Source organism: Tiliqua scincoides, chromosome 3 (genome assembly GCF_035046505.1).
Source record: "Tiliqua scincoides isolate rTilSci1 chromosome 3, rTilSci1.hap2, whole genome shotgun sequence".
NCBI classification, from domain to species: Eukaryota; Metazoa; Chordata; class Lepidosauria; order Squamata; family Scincidae; genus Tiliqua; species Tiliqua scincoides.
The window spans coordinates 147,977,153-148,001,624 of NC_089823.1; the positions used below are offsets into that span (position 1 = coordinate 147,977,153).

General features: G+C 43.1%; 1 protein-coding gene and 1 pseudogene across 1 annotated transcript in view; both read left to right on the plus strand.

Moving 5' to 3' along the window:
• Window positions 1–24,472, plus strand: part of CABCOCO1 (ciliary associated calcium binding coiled-coil 1) — a 69,546-nt gene that overhangs the window by 32,198 nt on the left and 12,876 nt on the right. The window lies entirely within an intron of this gene.
• LOC136646306 (5S ribosomal RNA) lies at window positions 163–279 on the plus strand (annotated as a pseudogene).

Genomic DNA, 24,472 nt, shown 5'->3' on the forward strand with positions numbered 1-24,472 from the left:
CCTTGCCCACCTACTTGATATATCCCCCAAATCACTGCCTGACTGCTCCATCCATCCATTGGCCCACCCTCTTTTTCTGCACTCTCCTCAGGCTCTGCCAAAAACAATGATGGCAGATCTGGAGGAAGCCACCTCCAAAACTTCTTTTTCTCCACCACCACGTCTTGCAGCTGTTACCCTGCACATGCCCAATCTCGTCTGATCTTGGAAGCTAAGCAGGGTCAGGCCTGGTTAGTACTTGGATAGGAGACCGCCCAGGAATACTGGGTGCTGTAGGCTTATACCATAGTCTTTCGAGACTGAAGGTTGCCAACCATGTCTTGTAAACTGAATGGGTGCAAAGGGTGCTGGGAGCAGTCAGACTCTGTTTCCAGGATCCTCCCTGCCCATTCAGTTCACAAGGAGCAGCAGAGGAAACATACGCATGCTGGCAGACAGAAATTGCCACTTTTTCAGGCACCCAGTCAACTTAAGCCAGACTTGATTATTGATCTGACATTTTGATATCTTTTTTGTTCTGCTGTACAGGTTGAGACTAATTATTCGCGCGGCTTCAGTTCCAAGCACTCACGTGGATTAAAAAAAAACGAACTATAGCAAATCAATTTAAAAAAGAAAGTTTCTTTGCTCCAGTGATTGAAAAACAGCCTTGCTGACCTTTTTGACTCTAAGGTAAGAGTCATTACAAAGACAATCCATCAGCACTTCACTCAACCCTTCCCTTCACCAAAGCAAAATGATCACCTTTCTTTCACGTGCTGGGGGAAGGGAGGGGTCCGAAGGAGAGAGAAGGACTGATGGATTGTCAACCAGCTGCCCTCTCTCTCGCTCATTAAGGAGGCTGTTGTTAAAGGACTGTTCCGTTTTTAAAACTGATTTTAAAGGGATGTATTTTCCCCTTCTCCAGGGATCAGCACATTCTTTCTCATTTGCAGGGGCCATTCGTGTTGAGTCAAATCCGTGTATAAAAAATCAGTGTATAAATAGGCTGGACCTATATTTAAATTCTGGTACAAATTTTGAATTTTCAAGTACTGTTGCTGGATTTTGCACATGTTCTCTTACAATGGTTCAGTGGGAAGGAACCCACATTGCTAAAGGTAACATTGGAGAAAGCTCAATGACTTCACCCAGAATTGAATAGACTAGTGGTTCCCAAAGTGCTTGTGGGGGTGGGGAGAAGGCAGTGCCTTGATCATGCCAGTGCCAAGAACAAAAAGGTGTTTTTTTTGAACATAGCACTGGCAGTGCCAGCCTTCCAAGGGGTCCAGGGAGCCTGCAGACTTCTCTGCAGGTTTCCCCAAGCTTCAGAATAGCTAAACATAGCAATTGCTATTTCCATTTTGTGTTTGGAATAACCATTTCCAGTTTGCGAATGCTATTTTTAGCTATTCCGAGACTTGGGGAGTCCTGCAGATGAGTCCGCGGGCTCCCTGCAGAATGTAAAAAGGAAACCCCTTTCGTCCCTGGCAGTGGCATGCTCGTGTTGCTGCCTTCACCATTGCCCTCCCCTTTAAGGGGGCAGAGACAGGGTTTCCCTGACTTGGGGCATCATGGCACCCATGTTTGGGAACCTCCGGACTAGAGTTTATATTGCCTAAGCCTACTTCATTCAACTCTTATTTATCATGGAACATCAGTCCCCCTGGATGGATTCCCATGCTGCTAAAGAGTAAAGTATAAATGGGTCAAAAATTTTCCCAGCAGTGGTTTCTATCATTTTGTTCAGGCACAGGTCAATGGTATTTCAATGATGCCGTCATTGAACGACATCAATTCGTTATTAGCATAAGCATCTCCATCATGATTTCAAAATAGTCTAATGCCTTTCACAAAAATCTATAGTTATCTCTTGGGTCTTCTGAGCAAAACACTCATTTGGACATGTTTGAAGCTAAAATAGTGATGGCAACTAATGAAACACTGTGTTATTGGTGAGGGTTAGTGCACATTTCCTCTGAAATGTTTGGGCCAGATTGCTGTTTGAGACTGGATATTGGGTTAGATCAGGGGTGTCAAACATAAGGCCCATGGGCCGAACGTGGCCTCCATTGTAATTGGGATCTCCTAGCTTGATAATTGGGCTCTCTCATATCTTGAAAATATGAACAAGATTTGCACAAGATTTTCTCTTCTGTTATTGCAGCTTATGATTTTCTATGTGAGAACAAAGTGCTTATTTACAGCTATCGTCTGCTTAATAATGTCACTTCCTGCTTAATGTAATCACTTCAGAAGGCACCCTCTGTAACCCTCAGAAGGCATCATGAATGCTAACTTCAGCCCTCTGTATGAAACGAATTTGACATCCCTGGGTTAGATCAGTGTTTTGTCTTCTACTGTACCACTTCACATGGTCCACCTATTTGAAGTACCACTGGAAGTAACTGGCAATGACATCGTCTCCAATTACTTCTGGATTGGGAGACCAGATGCAACATGACAAACACCAGTAAAAGGCTCAGGGTGGATGGGAGGGATTTTTCTTGTGTGAAAAGTATGCATTTGAGTTTTGCCCACCAAGCTGAGCCTTCTACCACTGTTTGTATTGTTGAGTTCATGGCCTCGCTGCTGGGTGGCAGGTGTCCAGGGGTCCTGCGAGAACCTCCTCAAATACCACTGGTGATACCTGTATCACTGGTTGAGAAACACTGGGTTAGACAAACCTAATGAAAAAGTTCTTTGGAATAGCTGTTTGTGCTGAAGACGCCACATGCAACTGTTCTCTCTTCAATTTTGTTTAGTTGCTAGATTCCTGAATTACACATCCTGATTCATAAATGCTTTGCCTTTTCTTCAGTTTCGGCTGGCTGCCTAGATTTGTATGCAACATGCCTTGTGTACTCCATTCTGATAGCGTTTCATAAAAGGATCTTTCCTCCCCATGTAACTTTCATGACTTCCTCAGTTTCTGTGATAGCAAGAAGTGATAGCAAGGACAAGCAGATGTTCAGTTGAGGACGAGAATTATTATTTTGATCAGTAGTTTCTGTGTTAACCTGATACACTAATTGAATTATGAATTAGCCTACCCAAGTAGAAACATCACCAAGCTTTTCTTCCTCAAACAACTCATATACACTGAGCCAATGTATTGTAATACTATCCAAGGTTGAGACATCCTTGCTTGGAGATATTGCTTAGTGCTAGCTGCTATTTCTACAGCACCATCTGCCATGTCTGGAGTAAGCACGGCAGGGCTCAAAACAGTGTTGAAGACTTAACGCTGGAGCAAGGCAACCTCAGGAGACGTACCTAGCTCAGACTTAAAGCGTGTGAAGGAGCAGATTGGTCTCATCCCAAACAGAGACAGAGTGTTAAAGAGGGATCCCATGCCTGACATATCTGCCTTAGAGACCTCCACGTGTCCTACCTAACCCCAGAACTACTTTGACTATTGGCCTGCAGCTACCTGAAGTAACTCCACCCTCCTAAGCAATCAAGGCATATCAGTTAGCGCTCTGTGCCATTTGGTGGGAGAAATCAATATAATTAATAATACTTAATGGAAGGCCCATTTTAATTTGCAAGGCCTACCGTTCCTCCTACACCCACAAAAGTGTGATTGCCTTCTTAGAAATAAAGGCAGAGTAGAAAGCATAAGGAAAAATATAGTGAAAAACAGGAGAAAGGTGGTCTAGTGAGCCAACCCCATTGTTGGCACCTTTTAAAGTAGAAGTCTTCTTATATTTAGCAAGGGCACAGCAATTATCCCTCTTTTACCCAGCATGGCATCTTTTCCATTGGCTGTTGCTGGTGTCTCTTTTGTATTTTTTTTAATATTGTTAGCCCTTTGGGGACAGTGAACCATTTACTGATTTATTTAACTACGTAAACCACTTCATGAGCTACTCTTGTTGAAAAGTGGTACATAAGTATTATTAATAATAATAGGTTCTGTGCTTGATTGCAATGGTGTCTGACATTGGTAGAGGGAAAAAGCATTAGATTTCATATTTTATTAAAGGTCAAAATGTCCTGTTTGAACTCAGAGATTATTCCCTAAGATTACAGGAATGGATGCTGCTCTTTAATGGGTCTTACTTTTGCATAAAATAAGCCCCATTCACATTATGATTGATATAGTGCTTGAATTTGCTAAAACTGAAATGTCTGCAAGTTCCTCAAATCTGATAAATAACCTTGGCTCACTCTTGGTTAAAGCCATGCTTCAAAAACCCATAACATGAGCAAACATTTTTCTCCAGAACAATTCTGTTTGTCTTACATTCCTATTCCCTGTTTGAAAAGAAGAAAAGTCACATTCATTCAACATTCCTGCTAAATGCAGTTGATCACTAGATGGAGACAAAACGATTTACCTTTACACATTAGAAGATTTACAGATGGTAATCAAATCCACCAACTGCTGTGTCCTTTTTCTGGGCAATGTGCCAGTTTTGCTAGCTGTGTGTTGACTTGGAAGCTGGTAGTGGCACACTTTCATTGAGATCTTGTATGGTGATTTTTTGTTTTGTTGTAGTGTTGCTGTGTTTAAAAAAAAGTTAAAGGAGATCCAAGGTACATGTAATTATCAAGGCATGGTGCTCTTTCCTTATCAGAAGCATCTAATTTGTAGAAATCAAATTGCATGGAATGCTGTCCACAGAGTTTGGAGCTCTCACTCCTTCTTTGCTCTGTGATGTGTTATCACCTGGAAAATGGAAAGAAATCAGAGTGAAAGATGAGGTGGAGGGAGACAGTTGAACTCTTAAATTTAACAATTTAAATTATTGAGAGGTGGGATGCCGAGTTTGAGCACAAACTCAAATCACATGCTGTCTGCATTGCGGTTGGAACTGAGGGACAGGATAAGGTGGTGGTTTGGTATTTGTAGCTGAGCTCATGACAGGAAGGAACTCATGAATCGTTTTTCTAATACAGGGTAGAAGCAGAAGTTTCACTGGCCATTGTTTCTGGTAGTGAGCTCTACATCCAGAGCTGTTTGCAGATAATTAGCTGGAAGATTATACTTACAGGTGTAAGTAAGAAGATAATATTTACCTGATTCGTTTGGCATCAACAAAACAAAAAACAACAAAAAAAGTCAGATGTAGCTTATTTAGTTCTGCACAAACCACACATAAAGGGCCCTCCCCCCATAAATTTTGCAGCTGTTGGGGGACTCTGAGCTGAGCTCCTGTTTGTTTACATGAATGGTGGTCATATGGCATGTACTGGGGTTGTGCTCGTTAAGTTGCCTAAGGGTAGTGTTTACTGTTAGAGGTGATCAACACCAATTTCTAATCTGTTTTCTTAAAAAAAAAAAAGACCTAAAAAATAAAGCATGTGCACTTGCCTGTGGGGATAAGCCACATTGAATACAATGACGTACTTCTGCATAAACATGACTAGGATTGTGGTGTAAGAGTCCTGTTCTTCAGTGCTGGAGCGATAATGTAATGGTTTAAGTCAATGCTTCCCAAACTTACTGGGCCAGCGACACCCTCCTCCTGATTCCACTGGTTGCTGGACTGAGAAGTAAATGCCAATAACCCAATAGCATGCAACATCATGGCGTCATTGGCACTTACTTTCAGGTTTGCGCCTGGTAAAAAATTGGCACAAAACTGCCCAGAGAGGGCTGGTGGGTCCACACAGCAGCATGCGTGGCCCTCTGCTCTGCAATCGATAGCACTTGCACTGCCAAGCAGCTCGGCCAGCCCATGGCCAGCAACACCCCAGGAGACTAATCGCCGCACCCAGGGTGTCATGGTGCCTACTTTGGGAACCTCTGGTTTAAGTTATTGCCATTGAACGACAAAGTTGCAAATTCTAAGTTATTGCCACGGAACCATAAAGTTTCAAGTTCAAATTCTAAGCATTTTTTTCTTTCCTCCTTCTCCCCACTACTACCAAGTTTTACCCTTTCTACAATTTTTCACACAATTATTAACACAGGCCACAATTCTTTATACATACACACACCAGAGTCCCAGTTATCTGGTTATCCCTTTCATTTCACCATCTGATAATTTCAAAGTTGCTGATAGAGAGCATGCTGAACATAGAAGGAAGGGATAGCCGTGAAGACAAGAACCCCACTGGAGAATCTGCTAAAACATCAGATTTTTTTCATAAAGTGGTAGATGTGCACAACAACATACTGAATAAAGATCTCATAGTGGTTTATTGCACACAGGGTGCAATCCTAACCCCTTATGTCAGTGCTTTCCAGCACTGGTATAGCGTTGCCAATGGAACGTGTGCTGCATCCTGCAGTTGGGTGTCACTCACGGAGGCCTCCTCAAAGTAAGGGAATGTTTGTTCCCTTACCCCAGAGCTGCATTGCCCTTATATCAGTGCTGGAAAGCACTGACATAAAGGGTTAGGATTGCGCCCACAGTCACTCATGTGCCTTGTTTACTTAGTCAGAGAGGGGGTGCAATCCTAATCATTTGTCCTTGGAACAAAATCCTATTAAAATCAATGGCATCATTTATAAACAAGGTTAGACTGAAAGTTGGCCATTTTTCCAACCATGTTCCCTTTTTGACATATTTTTGACCTTGCTGCATTGGCAAAGCTTAAAAACAAATTTAAAAAAAACACACACACACACAAAGCAAAACAAAACAAAGTGCTGGCTGGTGTTAGCCAGGAGCAGCTTCCTGTTTGCTACATCATCATGAACAGTTGTGTGATGTCACTACTAGGGACTTTAAACATCATCCTGCTTATTTCACAGCTTCCTTAACAGAATTATTTTTTCTCAACCACATAATTTTTGAAGGATATTTTGTGACTGTCAATGTGGTGCCTCCACTTTGGCTGGCTGGAATCACAATTATAATTTTCTCTCAGAAAAATCACATCTCCTGCCTGAATGGCATCCATGCCTATGGTTGGTTGGATCTTAAATCTCCATGGCTTTTGATGTGGAGGCGAAACTTGAAACGTTAACACTTCAAAACAGTGTGTAACAGACCTGCGGAGATTAATCAAATTATGTGAACTTTGGGTCCAAACAGAATGTCAAACAGGAAAAATCTTTTAATTGACGTTCACTTAAGAAGAATGAAAGCAAAGCCACAAAACTGAGAAGGTTGAACACAGGCATTCAAATGCTCCCTTCTCCCAGCCATTCCCAATTGCATCTTAAGCGAGTACTGTTTTACCGCACAAAATCTCTTCTCATGAATCTCAGCTTGAGGTTAAATTCTTTGTGATTATAGAGATCTTGTTTAAACAAATGTCATCTCTTTGCTTTTAAGAAATGGAAATTAAATTACAGATGGCGAGGGATAAGGAGCAAAATGGCTGTGTTATGTAACAATTCACTTCAGGGGGAAACTATTTGGTTGAAAATGGTTATTGTTTCTTCCCACTCCTAGTTAAACACATTTTAAATACCCTGATTTAATAGCTTGATTTGTTGGCAGTTTTCAGAGCAACTCACAGTAGAAACTATTTCAAGCCCAACAGCACCGGGAAATAACACTTTCCCGTGCTGTCTAAGCCCAAATAAAAATAACACCTCAGCCTTCTGAATAATAACTTTGCATTTTTCCAGATTTGAAGTGTTGCTTGTTTGGGGAATGAATTTCAGAAATGTGCTGTTGTCTTGCCATGTTCAGCACCAGTCTAAGCTGGTTTTTATCCAACTTTTGCATTGATCTCATTTATTCTTAAATTGTTCATTATGGAACCTGCAGCTCATGTACTCATGTGTCTTTTGATATCCCAAATTTATTTGTTTTTTTGTTTATAAGATTTATATGCCACCTTTCCTATGCTCAAGATGGTGCACAGTGTAGGAATATAAATACAGCAGATAAAAACATAAGAATAAAAACCATTAAAATGATACAGGAGCTGATTAAAATTTGAAAACAGCATCAACCTGAAAGCAATAACATAAAAATAGCAGCAGCAGTAGCAGCAGATAAAAAGGATCCCTAAAAGTTTTCTCTTCCCCCCTCAAATGCCAAGCGAAATAAATTTTAATTACCGCCAGAAACCATATAAAGAGGTGGCTGTCCTCAGATGTTCTAGTAATTGATTCCAGAGATCTGGTGCCATAACAGAAAAGACCCTGTACCTTGCCTCCATCCCCTTGGTTTCACATGGAAACAGTACCCTAAGTTGGGCCCTATATTATGATGATAGGGGACATGCAGGATTATATGGGAAAAGGAAATCCTTGAGGTATCCTAGTCTTTATGCCATTTGATATAGCGATAAGGCTTGAAAGCATTCTGTTAGCAAGCTTGCAAGTTTTAAAAGTTCCTTTTCCCCAGGAAGACTTTGTATTCCCCTAGGTGGTGATGGTGGGGGGTGGTTTTTCTTGTTAATGGCCCTCTGCTTATTACCTGATTGCAAACAAACAGTCAAATAGGACATACAGACCTGACACAACAGGTCTGTCTGTCTGTCTGTCTGTCTGTCTGTCTCTCTCTCTCTCTCTCTCTCTCTCTCTCTCTGTGTGTGTGTGTGTGTGTGTGTGTGTGTGTGTGTGTGTGTGTGTGTGTGTTGGATTTTCAGGTTGCAAACTGGTGATCTTACTGAATTTAGAAGCAGATATTCTTATGCAGGAATTATGCATCATTAGTTGTGAAGATGAGATACTGAACAAGTTGGACAAGTACTTAACATTCTAAAAGTGTTTACTCTTGAAGATGTGTTCTGAGAATGGTGTTTGTTTGCATGTTTAGGGCCTGAACTAACTGTGATGTTTAGAAGGAATTTTTCCCCATGTCTGGCTTGCTGGGGGGACTCAAGTTTCTAAAAAAGACCCACAGATTATGCAACAATGCTGTTGAAGGGGGAAAACATTCAGAGACAGCAGCAGGTTGTGGGGCAAATTTATTTTATTTTCATATTTTTATACTGCCCTTCCTCCAAGGAGCTCGTGGTGTACATGGTTCCTTCCCCCGTTTTGCCCTCACAACAACCCTGTGAGGTAAGTGAGGCTAAGAGATAGTGACTGATCCAAGACCACCCAGGAAACTTTGTGGATGAATGGGGATTTGAACATGGATCTTCCAGGTCTAAGGCTACAATCCTATCCACACTTTCCTGGGAGTAAGCACCATTGACTATAATGGGACTTACTTCTGAGTAGACATGCATAGGATTGGACTCTTAGTCCAACACCAGGCCACTACACCAGTTGTTCTCAAACTGGGGTGTCACGACACCTCAGCCAGAGTGATCTTGTCTGTGTTTCTTAATGGGCGGGGAGGGGAGAAGGCAGCAACGTGATCTGCTGAATCACACTGCCTTGGAGGGGTGCAGGAGCTTGCTGCCACTTACCAGAGGCTGCAGCAGCCTCTTGGGTATGCAGGGAGCCCCCGCCCCAGCCTCCGCAGGGCTTCCCATGTTGCAGAGACCCTCAAAATCATGATCGTGACCACTTCTGGTTTTGCTTTTGCAAAACTCTGCAGCATAGAGAGCTCAACAGAAACTGGTGTGGGGGCTCCCTGCACCCCTGGGATGCTGCTGCAGCCTCTGGTAAGTGGCAGCAAGCTGCTGTTCCCCTCCAAAGTGGCATAATCCAGCAGATAGTGTCGCTGCCTTCTCCCTGCCCCAACACATGCTTACTAAGGCTCAAACTCTCCCTGAGAGTTTGAGAACCACTGCGCTACACCACCCTGGCTCTATATAGATGTCAGTTAATTTATAATCGTGAGCAAACAGTCTGCAGCGGATAGTGGGTTGCCAGCACCTGCACACCTCCACAAGGCTGAATGTTTGAAGCAAGAAAAGGACTTGGAGAGACAAGACCGCAACACAGAGGACAGGAACAGGATTACTCAGAGGGGAGAACATTACTAACAGACGAGACAGATAGTCCCTCTGCTGCTCATCCTGTTGTGCTAGCCATAACTAAAGGCCCAAGCTAAAACCATTTAGAAGAGCACCATTTCATTCCCCACATTCCAGAACTCAGAAACACACATTAATAACCTAGTTTTAATGATGCAAATAAGAAAAATAAAAGTCACTAGAATAATCTCAAGTCAATTTTCTGATAACATGAATTTTGTGTTTCCCCATTTGTGATTAAAGTGACCTACAGTATGAGTTTTATTTTTAAGTAGGTGTTAATTAAAAATATGGAAATAGGCTGAAACACGCTGCTGTTCACAGGCAAGGAATAATCACCACCAATTTGTTCACACAATCCTGCCTGTTTGGGGATATTTTTAAAAATGTCTGAATTCCCACTTACTTCTGTGCATAGTTGTTTCCATGGCAAAATATAATTCAAGTACTTTGATCTGTAGTCCAAAGAACAAATGGGTTGTTCGGACAGAAAGTTACACGCTCCTTGGAAAACTCGTATGTTGTATCTAGTGGCAGATTACATTACAGCCTGTATGCCTCCTTGTAACCCACACATTAAACTAACAACCCAGCCTATTGAGGATTGGGCTGTCGTGCACAGCCTTTGGTGACAGTAGACATGAGTTCCGCCATTGCAAAATGGCCACCAATGGATCCCACAGCACTCCACTGTCAGCTATTTTGGGAGAGTTGTCACACAATGCGGCAACACTCCCAGTCCACCAGCATTTTGCTGCTGTGGAGCAGGTAAGGCAGCGGTGAGGGCAAAACAGGACAGGGAGGGGGCATAACAGGGAGCAGCAGGGTTGCGTAAGGGGGTGGATCTGGCAGCGATGGCATGCGCTGGATCCTATCCCCCATTTCTGCGGTCTTGGACTTTCCTTGGACTTTCTTTCCTTGGACTTGCAACAGGACACCCATTGCTGAGCCGGAGGCTTACAGAAGTGTAAGGGGAGTTGAATCCCCTTTCGCCTCTGAAGTCTCCTGATCCACCACCACCCCGCTGAATACAACGCACCTGTCTTTTGACACAGCTGCCCCAGCGAGGGAGGGGATTGGATTCTATATGAACAATATTTATAAATGAAACCCTATAATTAGAGGTGTTTGAAAACTGCTGTTTAACTCAGAAGTAAGCCCATTGTGTTCAATAGGGGTGTAATCCTATCTTACTGGAAACAAATAGCTCTACATAGCAGGGGTTACACTAACTGGGTAAGAGGCACTCTTTCAAGTGGGTGCTCCTCTTTATAGCAGGGGGAGAGTAACTGGCCCACCTCACCCCAGCAGTGTCTTTTCTAGTGACTGTCTGCTGGTGTTCTTTTTGCATCTTTTTAGATTGTGAGCCCTTTTGGGACAGGGAGCCAGCCATTAGATATTTGATTTTCTCTGTAAACCACTTTGTGAACTTTTAGTTGAAAAGCGGTGTATATATATACTGTTAATAATATAATAATAATAATAGCTTTGTACAGTTTCATCCTGCTGTAGCTTTGTATAGTCCTGCCACCACTGGATTAAGATTCTGACAGCTCAATCCTATGCAGGTTTACTCAGAAATAAGTTCCATTGTGTCCAATCAGGCTTACTCCCAGCTGAGTGTGGATAGAAGTGTAGCCTTAAATATATTTTTAAATGCCAGCTCCTTTGGGAAAAAAATATATTGTACGTAAGCTGGAAATGAGTTCAATTCCGGCAGTTTCAGTATATGCCTACAAGGAATCTTGGATACAGATTGAATGGTCTCTGTATTGCTGGTGGTTGTGCAGTGTTTGGTCTCTGATGTGTGTGGCATTGTGTGACTGCTCTTCTATAAAAAGCGATGAGGTAAGGAAGGATGACTATTTGACAAGCTGGATGACAGGGCAAGACATTAAGGTTTTCTTAGAGCTGTGTAATCCTAGATTCTGTTTGAAACAACCCCCACCCTCATTGTTCCTAGGTTTGAATCTACTGCTCAGCAAATGTCGTCTAGCATCCTGACACTTCGAAGTAGTTGTCTTGACATCTGTAGACTTGGCAGAATATCAGAATGGAATTGCACATGCCAAAGAACTCACACCAAAAATGATCATGTCAAGTTTTATTTCCTCCTCCCCCCCCCTCAAAAAAAACACACACAAAAAAACAGAATACTTGGCACAACTTGCCCTGTGTCCTGGTGTCATTTCTGGGTAAGTTTCTCTGTCCCCACTAGGGGCAGGTGATTATGTAGAGTGGCAGCAAGGAAATGCAGACAACAGTGACCTTGGGAAGTGATGAATTACTTTGGAACATGAGTTGAATTAAATCTCATGGAGCAAGAGAAAGAAGCTCTTGGGTCTCTTTAGTAAGAGAGAAAAGTGGGATATAAATATTTTAAATCAATTAAATACATTCTATATGTTTTAGCAGCCATATCCTTTGTAATGTATACACCCTTAGTATTTCAAACCCTTGAGGAATGATGGTGGTTCATCCTTCAAAGGTTTCTTCTCTCCATAACCAAGATCCAACCAAGATCTGTTTCTTGACCAGTTCTGCAGACCTCCTACTAGCCTTATGCACTTGTGTATATGTGTGTTGGCTCGGTCATGTCGTGAGAATGGATGATGGCCGGATCCCAAAGGATCTCCTCTATGGAGAACTCGTGCAAGGAAAGCGCCCTACAGGTAGACCACAGCTGCGATACAAGGACATCTGCAAGAGGGATCTGAAGGCCTTAGGAGTGGACCTCAACAAGTGGGAAACCCTGGCCTCTGAGCGGCCCGCTTGGAGGCAGGCTGTGCAGCATAGTCTTTCCCAGTTTGAAGAAACACTTGGCCAACAGTCTGAGGCTAAGAGGCAAAGAAGGAAGGCCCATAGCCAGGGAGACAGACCAGGGACAGACTGCACTTGCTCCCGTTGTGGAAGGGATTGTCACTCCCAAATTGGTCTTTTCAGCCACACTAGACGATGTTCCAAAACCACCTTTCAGAGCGCGATACCATAGTCTTTCGAGACTGAAGGTTGCCAACAACAACTAATATGTGTGTATGCACATCACTGTTCTTTACCCCAGCTCTTCACCACAGCCTTGAACAGATCTTTATTAAAAGGCTAATTGAACAAACTAGTTGGAAGGGCATTGTGGGATAGTAATTAAAACTGTAAAATGCACTGGCCTAACTTACCCCACAGTTGTTATGTTTAAGTGATATTCTAAGCCCTGGAATGTCCTTCATAAGCTCATTCATTATATTTAGAGACTGAGTGGACCATATATCTGACTGAGGGCACAATCCTATCCTGTGCTGTAACAGGCAAGCCAAGAGGCTTACGCTGTATCTAGCGCAGTATAGGGGCCCAAAGCGGCTCAGCCGGAACGCTGGCCCCTTTGGGTCTCCTTAGACTTGAACCACCTTCTGAGGTTGCACAAGTCCGAGGAGTGCAGAGCAGCTTGAATCCACTCTGAGCTCCCCGGGAACGGGGGTTGGGATCCAGCACTTGTGCTGGATCCTAGCCCCGCCTCCCACTCTCCGCCTGCCTGCCCCCGGGGTGGCCCACCGCCCGCCCTCCCCCTACCCAGGAACACCTCCCTCCCACCTCCTCCCCACCCACCCTGGGCTGACGCAAGGCTTGAGGAAGCCAGCACGGAGGCTTGTGTCAGCCTCCGCGGACTGGCGCACTCTGTGTACTGGCCCAGCTTACTCCCGAGGAGGCACAAACATGCTTTACGGCACATGTAAGGGACTTGCACTGGCCCAACTCGTTTTCTGTATTGCGCCCTGAGAAATGTTGATCGTAAAAAGAGTCTTCTGTTGATTGGGTTCATATGTAAGAGCATGTTTTTCTAGTACCGTTGTTGGCTACCAGGGAAGAGCAGTACTGTGGAGAGTAACCCATGTCAGTCTGGTGATGTAAGAACCACCTTTACTCCATCAGCTTTACTATGGATGGTTTTAGAATTGCAGCCTTCTGCCATCAGTATGCTTGTCACAAGACTGAAGCCATCATATGGAACTTACATGTTTGATAATCCAATGTGGTCATCAGCATTCAGAAGTAGAGTAGATGCTGGAGATGCTGGAGAGTGGCAAAGCTTTAAAGTTGTACATCATTCAGAAGTGGCACCTGGGTTCCATAATGCCTCAGTGTTGACAATAATGAACATTATTTAGAAACACATACAGGACAGTTTCATTTATTTCAATGGTCTAAAAAAGAGCAGATTGGATAAGAGAGTAGTTCTTAAAATTTAGGGTGCACCCCTTTGGGCATGGGGCTCTTGGAGAGGGAGTGACTTTCTAGGAAGTGATAGGTTTCTGAGGCAGATGCAATCTCATTTCCTTCTTTTAGCTAAGATCTGGTTGGGTTGCATGTCACCTGGGCAAGGACCCTTGCTGAACTCTGTTGGATTTGTGGGGATCACTGCACCCTCTTTACTCAGTCATTCCAAAGTGATTTGGGAAGAGGGATGCTCGGAATGAGCTGTTTTCTTGTATTCTGCATGACTTTAGGAGGGAATCAGAGGAAATCCTGTGTATTCCTCTTTTAATGCCTGTAGTGGGATTAAATACTACTGTCTGCAAGTTTCTCCGTATGCTCATCTGTGAAGCAGATGGTTGGCACTGGGTTTGGCAAGGGGTCTAAAAGGCAGAGTAAATTTAGAAGGGGGGACAGAGTTAAAAAAAATGGCAAAACATTGAATTATGATAACTTTGGCAAGGGTCTCTATGGGGAGAGGGATGGTAGGTTGTGATGAATCAGGAGATTCTGTTAACTGAAGGTCAAATAATACAGGCCCCTTAGCAGGGCCCCTTGTATTGTTTTGGCTATAAACTGGCCTTACGTTTTTTAAAAACGGGGGTGTTAAAAATAGGAAGATATTGCTTGCTTTCTGCCAGGGGCACTCTTACTGGTCAACTAAGAACATAAATTGGCACTATTCATTGATGTCACAAGGCCACTCTCCCTGTTGGTCAGACAGAGCATTTAAACATGTTTTTGTAACTTCAAGGAAAAAATTTATTACTATGACAAATGTGTTTCCTTATAGTAATTTGTGGACTGAAATGTAGAAAAGGAAAAAGCAGAATCCATAAATAATTACGCCTTTGGTAAACATAACCAATGTTTTGTGTTACTGTTCATTAAACAGATTACTACATTTCACATGACTTGAGTGGCCTTGAGGCCAAGATGCCACTAACTGAAGCACAGCTTCCTGGATTGTCAGTATTACTCTGCCGTTAAAATATATAGGCAATATATATTTGGCTGCCAGAGAGTCACTTCACAGCTTTAGTAGTCTTTCTTTCTTTCTTTCTTTCTTTCTTTCTTTCTTTCTTTCTTTCTTTCTTTCTTTCTTTCTTTCTTTCTTTCAGTGCTGCAACCAATGTCCATATTTTGGAGGAAATCGGAAAGTATTGTTTCTGTCCAGAAAAGTATTGTGTATGTCCAGAAATAAAACACAGTTCTGGCCAAACAACATTTAGGCCTCGATCCAAAGAACTGCTGGGGCACATTCAAGTCCTTGAGCATGCCCACTAGAATCTTTTGATTCTTCCTTTTGAGCAGTAAATCCTCATTCTGTATTGCAAAATGCTTTTTGATGTTTCTGCAGAGAGTAGCCCATAGATTTATCTCTGTGTCCTAGAAATCTAATTTCCCCTTTTTAAAAAGTACTTCTAGCCCTCAGTATTTTCAAAAGGAGCTTGGCTGTGGTGCGTCTGGAAGGCTGTTTGTTCAATCCCAGCAAAGAAGTGCTATCTGGAGTATGTCCATGAGAGGCCAAAATTTGGACCTCAATTTAAGATACAGACAGTTCTGGAAGAAACATACTACCTGTCTATGGATCAAGAGAAAGTTTTAATATTACATAAAACTCCTTTATGAGATTAATCATAGCACTTTACTCGTCCGTCAAGCAAGCACAGGCGCATCTAATGTTTTTGGTTTTTATTCTCCCAGCTGAAATGCACAGCTCACAGTGAATATATTGGTTGAGCTTGGCAAATCCTCCCATAACTAGGCTAAGTGATTCAGTTTACAAGCTTGCATATGTCACTTTTTAGAAATGAATGTGTTTGGATATGCCTACAGTATGTGAGTGGATCATAGACAGTTGTGATATTTGTAGGCTGGCACGCAAGAAAAGGAAATGTATTTAGGGCCCAGTCCTATCCAAAATGGTGACTGCTGCATCCTATGGTGAGGAGGCAGTTGTACAGGTCTTCTCTAAGTAAGGAAACAATTGTTCCCTTACCAGGGTTAAACCTCCATGGCGCATATCCGTGTAGACCTGTGCCATGGGATCAGCTTCAGGAAGGGCTATAGGATTCAGCGTGTGCCATCAATCCGGGGCCCGATTCATGCACTCCCATTGCTGCCCCCACCCCATTTTCCCCCTCATCACCCCCCTTCCTAGGGGACATACTTGTGTTAATGATGGGGGGGGCCACCGGAAGGACATGGTGAGGGAGTAGATCACACACAACCAAAGATGTGGTGCATGTGGCATCATAGCAGGGGTGGAGCTGACAGGGTGTTAGCCTGTTGTCAATACCACCCTAATATCCCTGCAATCACATATTCCACAAATAATGTCTTCCTGTTATAGCCTTGGGGGTAAAGGAGACAACTTTCAGCCCAGTGTAATGATATTTTGGAAAATGAATGTTGTGCCCCAAATATCCTTTCTAAGACCAATCAAGTACTCATTAAGACAATAAATTTGAATGTTCTAAGCATCTTAGTAAAAATATTCAAACTGACCTTGTGCTCAATTTTCACTTCCTTCCAATTCCTGACTGATATACAGTAAACTTTCTTTATTCCTCATGTGAAAATACTGCAGGGGTTTCCTGTGGCCCAAATTAACTGTGTAAATAAATAGCTGGTTTTAATCTCCATAATATTTGGAGAGCAGACATTCTGTGCTATGGCTAATAAGTTATGGAGCCATTTGTATGGCATTAACTACTTCACTACTAAGAATTGGTTTCTTTAGTTGCTTTTCCTTCTATATGTATAGATAAACAGCACAATCATTTTCATTTAAAGTGAGCTTAAGTAGCATAACATCTGGGGGAAAGTGAAATATTATAATGGTAGATTGTGCAATCTTAATATTATAACTACCACATCTGCACAATTCATTTATCAGGAATTCTTAGCAATGTTTTTTCCTGCATTCTTCAGGAGCTTTGTTATGATTTACAGCAGTGTTTCTCAAACTGTGGGTCGGGACCCACTAGGTGGGTCGCGAATCAATTTTAGGTTAGTTCCCATTCATTTCAATATTTTATTTTTAATATATTAGACTTGATGCTACTATGGTATGTGACTGCATTTGGAGAAATGTTACAGACCTGTACTTTTAGCAAGCTACTATGTATATTCTTTTAACAATGATAGTGAACAGGACTTACTCCTGGGTAAGTGTGGGTAGGATTGCAACCTGGGATTGTTAAAAATTTTCCTGCTTGATGATGTCACTTCTGGTCATGACATCGCTTCCAGTGGGTCCTGACAGATTCTCATTCTTAAAAAGTGGTGCTAAATGTGTGAGAACCACTGATTTACACTATTTTAATGTTATTTTGCACTTTTTAAAGCAGCCAATCTGCTGCTTGTCAGCCACAAAGTATATAAGACAAACACAAGGAGGAAAGTAGATCTGTTGTACCGCTGTCCTGTTTTTTCCAATGAAAATTAAAAGCGTATTTGAAGCATATTTTAGGCCAGTGCTTCCCAAACCTTTTAGCACTGCAACTAATTTTATATGAAAAAATGCAGTCAGTCAGCCAAGTCATAAATCATGCCAAGTCATGACACCAAGTCAGCCAACAAACCTGAGCATGGTTTTCAAAGCTGTGTCAGCTGCATCAGTGGGGTAGTGCCCCAAAATGCCTTGTGGTGCCATAGCCACCATGCAGTTGGCTCGATCGGGTGCTGGTATGGCCATCATAGCCAATTTGGGTTTCCCGCTGCCTTGTGACCCACCAAAAATTGGCTCTCGACCCATTAGTGGGTCACAACTCACAGTTTGGGAACTGTTTAGGCTATGAAGCTGCAATCCAAAGAATCCCTTTAGACACATGCAAAGGTTCTTCTTTTCATTCTCAGGCAGCAGCAACTTGCACTACTTCGGAAGTTGCTTCGGAAGTTTCCTCAAACTTCAGGTGTGGGTGTCAGTTAGATGGGAAGGAAGGATGCATCTACAAAAGGTGGCTACTGAAACACTGTTGTACACAGAAGGCTCATCACAGGAGCTGAGTAAGCAACTTTTTCAGCAATGAAAGCATCTTGGAAGTATATTGTGAGCTGGAGGAGGGAATTGAAGCTGTTTTGCATAATCAGCTTCATTTAGCTGACAATTTGCATATAATTTTGTGACACTAGCAGATGTTAAACTGTGTTTGATAGACATGCTGTGCATAGGTATTTTACATCATTGTTGTTTAGAAAGGATTAGCCTCATTTGAAAAACGGATATAGGGAAGGTGTACTTGTGTGAGTTCAGTAGCATATAGCAATTAAACTGGGTGACGTTTTGCTGATCTCCTTGTTCCTAAACACTTTTGCCATCATAATTTGTGACTGCAGGTACAAGGACTAGAAATCTGCTTTAAAGAAGGAGGTTGAAGTGTTGAAAATTCTGAGGGATATCCATGAATAGCACAAAAGTTTTCCTTGGGTGAAGGGCAAAGGCCCTCAGGCAAGAAGTTTCCCAAGCTTGATTTCAATGAGACTGTAACTGGATTATAGAGCATCTTCTTTGCATTAATTAGGTCATAGTTTCAATTCCTAGTGTTACTGAATAGGCTAGAGCAGGGGTGTCCAAAGTTTTTGGCAGAAGGGCCACATCGTCTCTTTGACACAGGTAAAAAAAAGAATTAATTTACATTTAAAAATTTGAATAAATTTACATAAGTGAATATATTAAAGATGAACTTATATGAATGAATGAAGGTCTTGCAATAGCTCAAGGCCTATAAAAGGCCTTGTGAAAAGCAAGGCTAGCCTTTCCTTTGCTGCTGCCTCACAGATTTGAAACAGCAAGCAGTGAAGGGAGCCCTCATCCCACAGCTCACACAAGAGGTCAAACATTCACCCTCATGCTGAGAGCAGTTGTGTCGGGCCAATGCAGGCTCCAACAAATCTCCAGAGGGCCAGACGCTCATTGAAGACTGGGGGCTCCCTGAGGGCCGCATTGAGAGGCCTCGAGGGCCACAAGTGGCCCCAGGGCCGGGGTTTGGGCACCCCCTGGGCTAGAGGAAGAGCCCTGTCTATAACCCTGGTGAGCATAACCAGTCAGTGTGTAGACCAGGGGTAAGAACATAAGAACATAAGAACAGCCCCACTGGATCAGGCCATAGGCCCATCTAGTCCAGCTTCCTGTATCTCACAGCGGCCCACCAAATGCCCCAGGGAGCACACCAGATAACAAGAGACCTCGTCCTGGTGCTCTCCCCTACATCTGGCATTCTGACTTAACCCATTCCTAAAATCAGGAGGTTGCGCATACACGTCATGGCTTGTACCCCATAATGGATTTTTCCTCCAGAAACTCGTCCAATCCCCTTTTAAAGGCGTCTAGGCTAGACGCCAGCACCACATCCTGTGGCAAGGAGTTCCACAGACTGACCACGCGCTGAGTAAAGAAATATTTTCTTTTGTCTGTCCTAACCCGCCCAACACTCAATTTAGTGGATGTCCCCTGGTTCTGGTATTATGTGAGAGTGTAAAGAGCATCTCCCTATCCACTCTGTCCATCCCCTGCATAATTTTGTATGTCTCAATCATGTCCCCCCTCAAGCGTCTCTTTTCTAGGCTGAAGAGGCCCAAACGCCGTAGCCTTTCCTCATAAGGAAGGTGCCCCAGCCCCGTAATCAGCTTAGTCGCTCTCTTTTGCACCTTTTCCATTTCCACTATGTCTTTTTTGAGATGCGGCGACCAGAACTGGACACAATACTCCAGGTGTGGCCTTACCATCGATTTGTACAACGGCATTATAATATTAGCCGTTTTGTTCTCAATACCCTTCCTAATGATCCCAAGCATAGAATTGGCCTTCTTCACTGCCGCCGCCCATTGGGTCGACACATTCATCGACCTGTCCACCACCACCCCAAGATCTCTCTCCTGATCTGTCACAGACAGCTCAGAACCCATCAGCCTATATCTAAAGTTTTGATTTTTTGCCCCAATGTGCATGACTTTACACTTACTGACATTGAAGCGCATCTGCCATTTTGCTGCCCATTCTGCCAGTCTGGAGAGATCCTTCTGGAGCTCCTCACAATCACTTCTGGTCTTTACCACTCGGAAAAGTTTGGTGTCGTCTGCAAACTTAGCCACTTCACTGCTCAACCCTGTCTCTAGGTCATTTATGAAGAGGTTGAAAAGCACCGGTCCCAGGACAGATCCTTGGGGCACACCGCTTTTCACCTCTCTCCATTGTGAAAATTGCCCATTGACACCCACTCGCTGCTTCCTGGCCTCCAACCAGTTCTCAATCCAGGAGAGGACCTGTCCTCTAATTCCCTGACTGTGGAGTTTTTTCAGTAGCCTTTGGTGAGGGACCGTGTCAAATGCCTTCTGAAAGTCCAGATATATAATGTCCACGGGTTCTCCCGCATCCACATGCCTGTTGACCTTTTCAAAGAATTCTATAAGGTTTGTGAGGCAAGACTTACCCTTACAGAAGCCATGCTGACTCTCCCTCAAAGATAGGATGTTTTGAGATCCTATCTTTGATGAGGCATTCCACCATCTTACCCGGTATGGATGTTAGGCTGACCGGCCTATAGTTTCCCGGGTCCCCCCTCTTTCCCTTTTTAAAAATAGGCGTGACATTTGCTATCCTCCAATCTTCTGGTACCATGGCTGTTTTGAGGGACAAGTTGCATACCTTAGTCAAGAGATCTGCAACTTCATTCTTCAATTCCTTAATAACCCTTGGGTGTATGCCATCAGGGCCCGGTGACTTATTGATCTTTAATTTATCAATGAGGTCTGAAACATCTTCTCTTTTAACCTCTATCTGACTTAACTCCTCGGTTAGGAGGGGCCGTTCGGGCAGCGGTATCTGCCCGAGGTCTTCTGCCGTGAAGACAGATGCAAAGAACTCATTTAATTTCTCTGCCATCTCTAAGTCTCCTTTTATCTCCCCTTTCCCTCCCTCACCATCCAGAGGGCCAACCGCTTCTCTGGCGGGTTTCCTGCTTCTAACATATTTGAAGAAGCTTTTATTATTCCCCTTAATGTTGCTGGCCATGCGTTCCTCATAGTCTCGCTTGGCCTCCCCTATCACCTTCTTACATTTCTTTTGCCACAGTTTATGTTCCTTTTTATTCTCTTCATTAGGGCAAGACTTCCATTTACGGAAGGAAGCTTCCTTGCCCTTCACAGCCTCTCTAACTTGGCTGGTTAGCCATGCGGGCACTCTCCTGGATTTAGTGGAACCCTTCTTTCTTTGCGGTATACACCTCTGCTGGGCCTCTATTACTGTTGTTTTAAGCAGCCTCCATGCACTCTGGAGAGACTGGACTCTTTTTACCCTCCCTTTCAACCTCCTTCTAACCAGCCTCCTCATTTGAGGGAAGTCCGCCCGTCGGAAGTCAAGGGTTTTTGTTAGAGATTTGCCTGGTATTCTTCCCCCAACGTGCACATCAAAACGGATCGCAGCATGATCACTGTTCCCCAATGGCTCAGTAACGTTTACATCTCTAACCAGGTCCTGCGTACCGCACAAAATTAAATCCAGAGTCACCTGTCCTCTGGTGGGCTCCTTGACTAGCTGATCTAAGCCACAGTCATTTAGCACGTCAAGAAATCCGGTTTCCTTATCGTGACCAGAACACAAATTGACCCAGTCAATATGAGGATAATTGAAGTCCCCCATGATTACAACCCTGTCCTTCCTTGTCACCTCCCTGATCTGTTTCCTCATTTCAAGGTCCCCATCAGATTTCTGGTCTGGAGGACGATAGCACGCCCCCAGTATTACATTGCTGCACAAGCCTGGTAATTTAACCCACAGAGATTCTACGGTGGAGTCGGACCCACCTTCAATCTCTACTTTGCTGGATTCTATCCCTTCCTTAAGATAAAGGGCCACCCCACCTCCAACACGCCCCTGCCTGTCCCTCCTGTAGAGTTTATAGCCCGGGATTGCGGTATCCCACTGATTCTCCGCATTCCACCAGGTTTCCGTTATGCCCATTTCTCATCTGCAATGCCCATTCGTGTGGAGTCAAATCCGTGTATAAAATGGTGTCAAACCATTTCATTCAGAGGACCAAAGTTAGCATTCAGGGTGGTTGCTGAGGGCCGGAAGTGATGTCATTAAGCAGAAAGTGACATCATTAAGTAGCTGATGGCCAGAAATCAGCACCTTGTTCTCATATAGAAGTTCATTAACTGCAAATGACAGTAGAGAAAATACGCAAATCTTGATCATATTTCAAGATATGGGAAAGCCCAATTTTCATGTGGGCCGCTGTTTCAGTGGTAACACCTCAGCACTGCTCAGCAGCTGAGAGCCTGAGGTCCAGATAAAAGGCTTCTGGGGGCCTTATGTTTGACACCCCTGGTGTAGACAATGCTAACCTAAACCAACAGTTTAACTTACTAGTAAGCAGCTTCACATGTAAGCAGCCTCACTAGTAAGCAGAGTAAGCAGCTTCACATGTGCACCACCATAAATCTGAATGTATAATCCTAAACGCAGTTAGGCCTGGAGAGGAGGGGATCATATGATGGAATGCTCTTTTATACAACAATCCATAAACATCCACATAGAAAATTAGCATGTTAGAAGAGGGAGGGGCTGATTCTAGCCCAACAAATAGTTTTCAGTGTGCAGGGATTTTTTTACATATGGTTCTATCATGTGAGCCCCAATCTGCTCTCTGAAGTGGCACAACACAGACACAGTTTTAGTACCGCCAATGCAAATTTGTCCTGAAGATTCTTCATGAAAACCTTGTTTCACTAAAGCCACAACTCTGTCCACACTTACTTGGAAGTCATCCCCTTTGAACACAGTGAGAATGGCTTCTGAGTAGACATGCATAGTTTCAGGTTGTGCACACAGAATAAACTGGAATTACTTCCTAGTAAATAAATACTGCTAGGGTTATATTTAAACCATTTTTCTCCATGCCTAATTGTGGTGAACAACGATGCCTAAAAGACTCTTTCCTTATTTTTCATCACAACTTCTAAGATCAACCTAAAGTGCCTTTCTAGCACTACTTTCCGTGTTTCACCCTTAGACAACAAGGACAGTAAAGAAATATGTGGTTCCATTATGGAATTCCTCATTAGAGAGCTACTAGATTCCGAGGATCAATGTACAGGTCCAACCTTGTTATACACGGATTTTTTATACACGGATTTGACTCCACACGAATGGGCATTGCAGATGAGAAGGAATGCGCTGATCCGTGGAAAAGGGGAAAGAAAGTATCTTTAAGATCACAGTTTTAAAAAACTGCTTTTCTTACTGTTGTAGAGAGACAGTTATGCAAGTGATCATTCTATACTTCAGCTGAGCCAGGCAAAGGCAGGGGGTCCTTTGCATTTCTAATTGCTGACTGCCTCTCTACAACAGTAAAAAAAAAAAGCAGTTTTTAAACCACAATTGTAAAGGGACGCACTTTTTAATTTTTTAAACTTTAATTCAAACATTTTATGGTATCAGCAGGGAGTCCCAGAATCAAACCCCTGCAGATGCTGAAGCATAATCTTATTCCATTAGGAGCAATGGAGGCGCAAGAAACCTGGAAGTGGGTCTTTAAATCTATTTTTCCACCCATTTTTTTTATCCACTGATTTTTTTTTTATCCACTAGAGCAGCGGTCTCCAAACTTTTTGACCAGAGGGCCGCATCAAATATCTGGCGTGGTGTGGAGGGCCGGAAAAACAATTTAAATATAAAATTTAAATAAATAAATTAGAGATAGAACTTAGATGAGTGTATAAATGATTGAATTGGCTCATTCATTCAACCTCTCTGGCCCTCAGAACACCCTCCAGACACAATCAAAGCATAGTTCTGGTCCTGTTCAGTTGAGTGGGCCAGAGGCTTTCAGGAGACAAGAGGTTGGCTGCAGGCTGAAAAGAGACTTGCTGCGGGCTGCATCTGGCCCCTGGGCCGGGGTTTGGAGACCCCTGCGCTAGAGGTTCTGAAACAGAACCCTAGCAGATAAAGAGATACAACCTGTATATGTTTTGAGGTGACATATAGGTGTGGCAACTTTACATGGGGAGCCAGTTGTGTGACATACTCTCCACTTGTAAAGAAAATGAAGCTGTACCACGTTGTAGAAAACTAGCTTTTCTCAACTCACTTTGCAAGGTGGACATTGTACTATCAGCTCTAATAAGCAAGAACATATATATGGGGTTCCACAATTCTCTGAAACATAAGACCTGTTCATTCTCTGGTAATTCTGTTTACCTAGTCAAGAAGCTTCAGATAATACATTGTTACTGAGTGGGAAAAGCTATTTTCTATCTCTGTTTACATCTGTAATTGGTGGCAAGGAACACGTAGGCTCTTGACTTCCCTATTTTGCTGCTTAGGACTATACAAACAGTTAATATCTTGGGTATGTAGCTGTGAATGGAGTTCAAAATTCAGTGCAATCAGTAACCTATGTATGATCAAAGTTGAGTACAATACATGAGAGATATGGCTGAATGTAGTTGA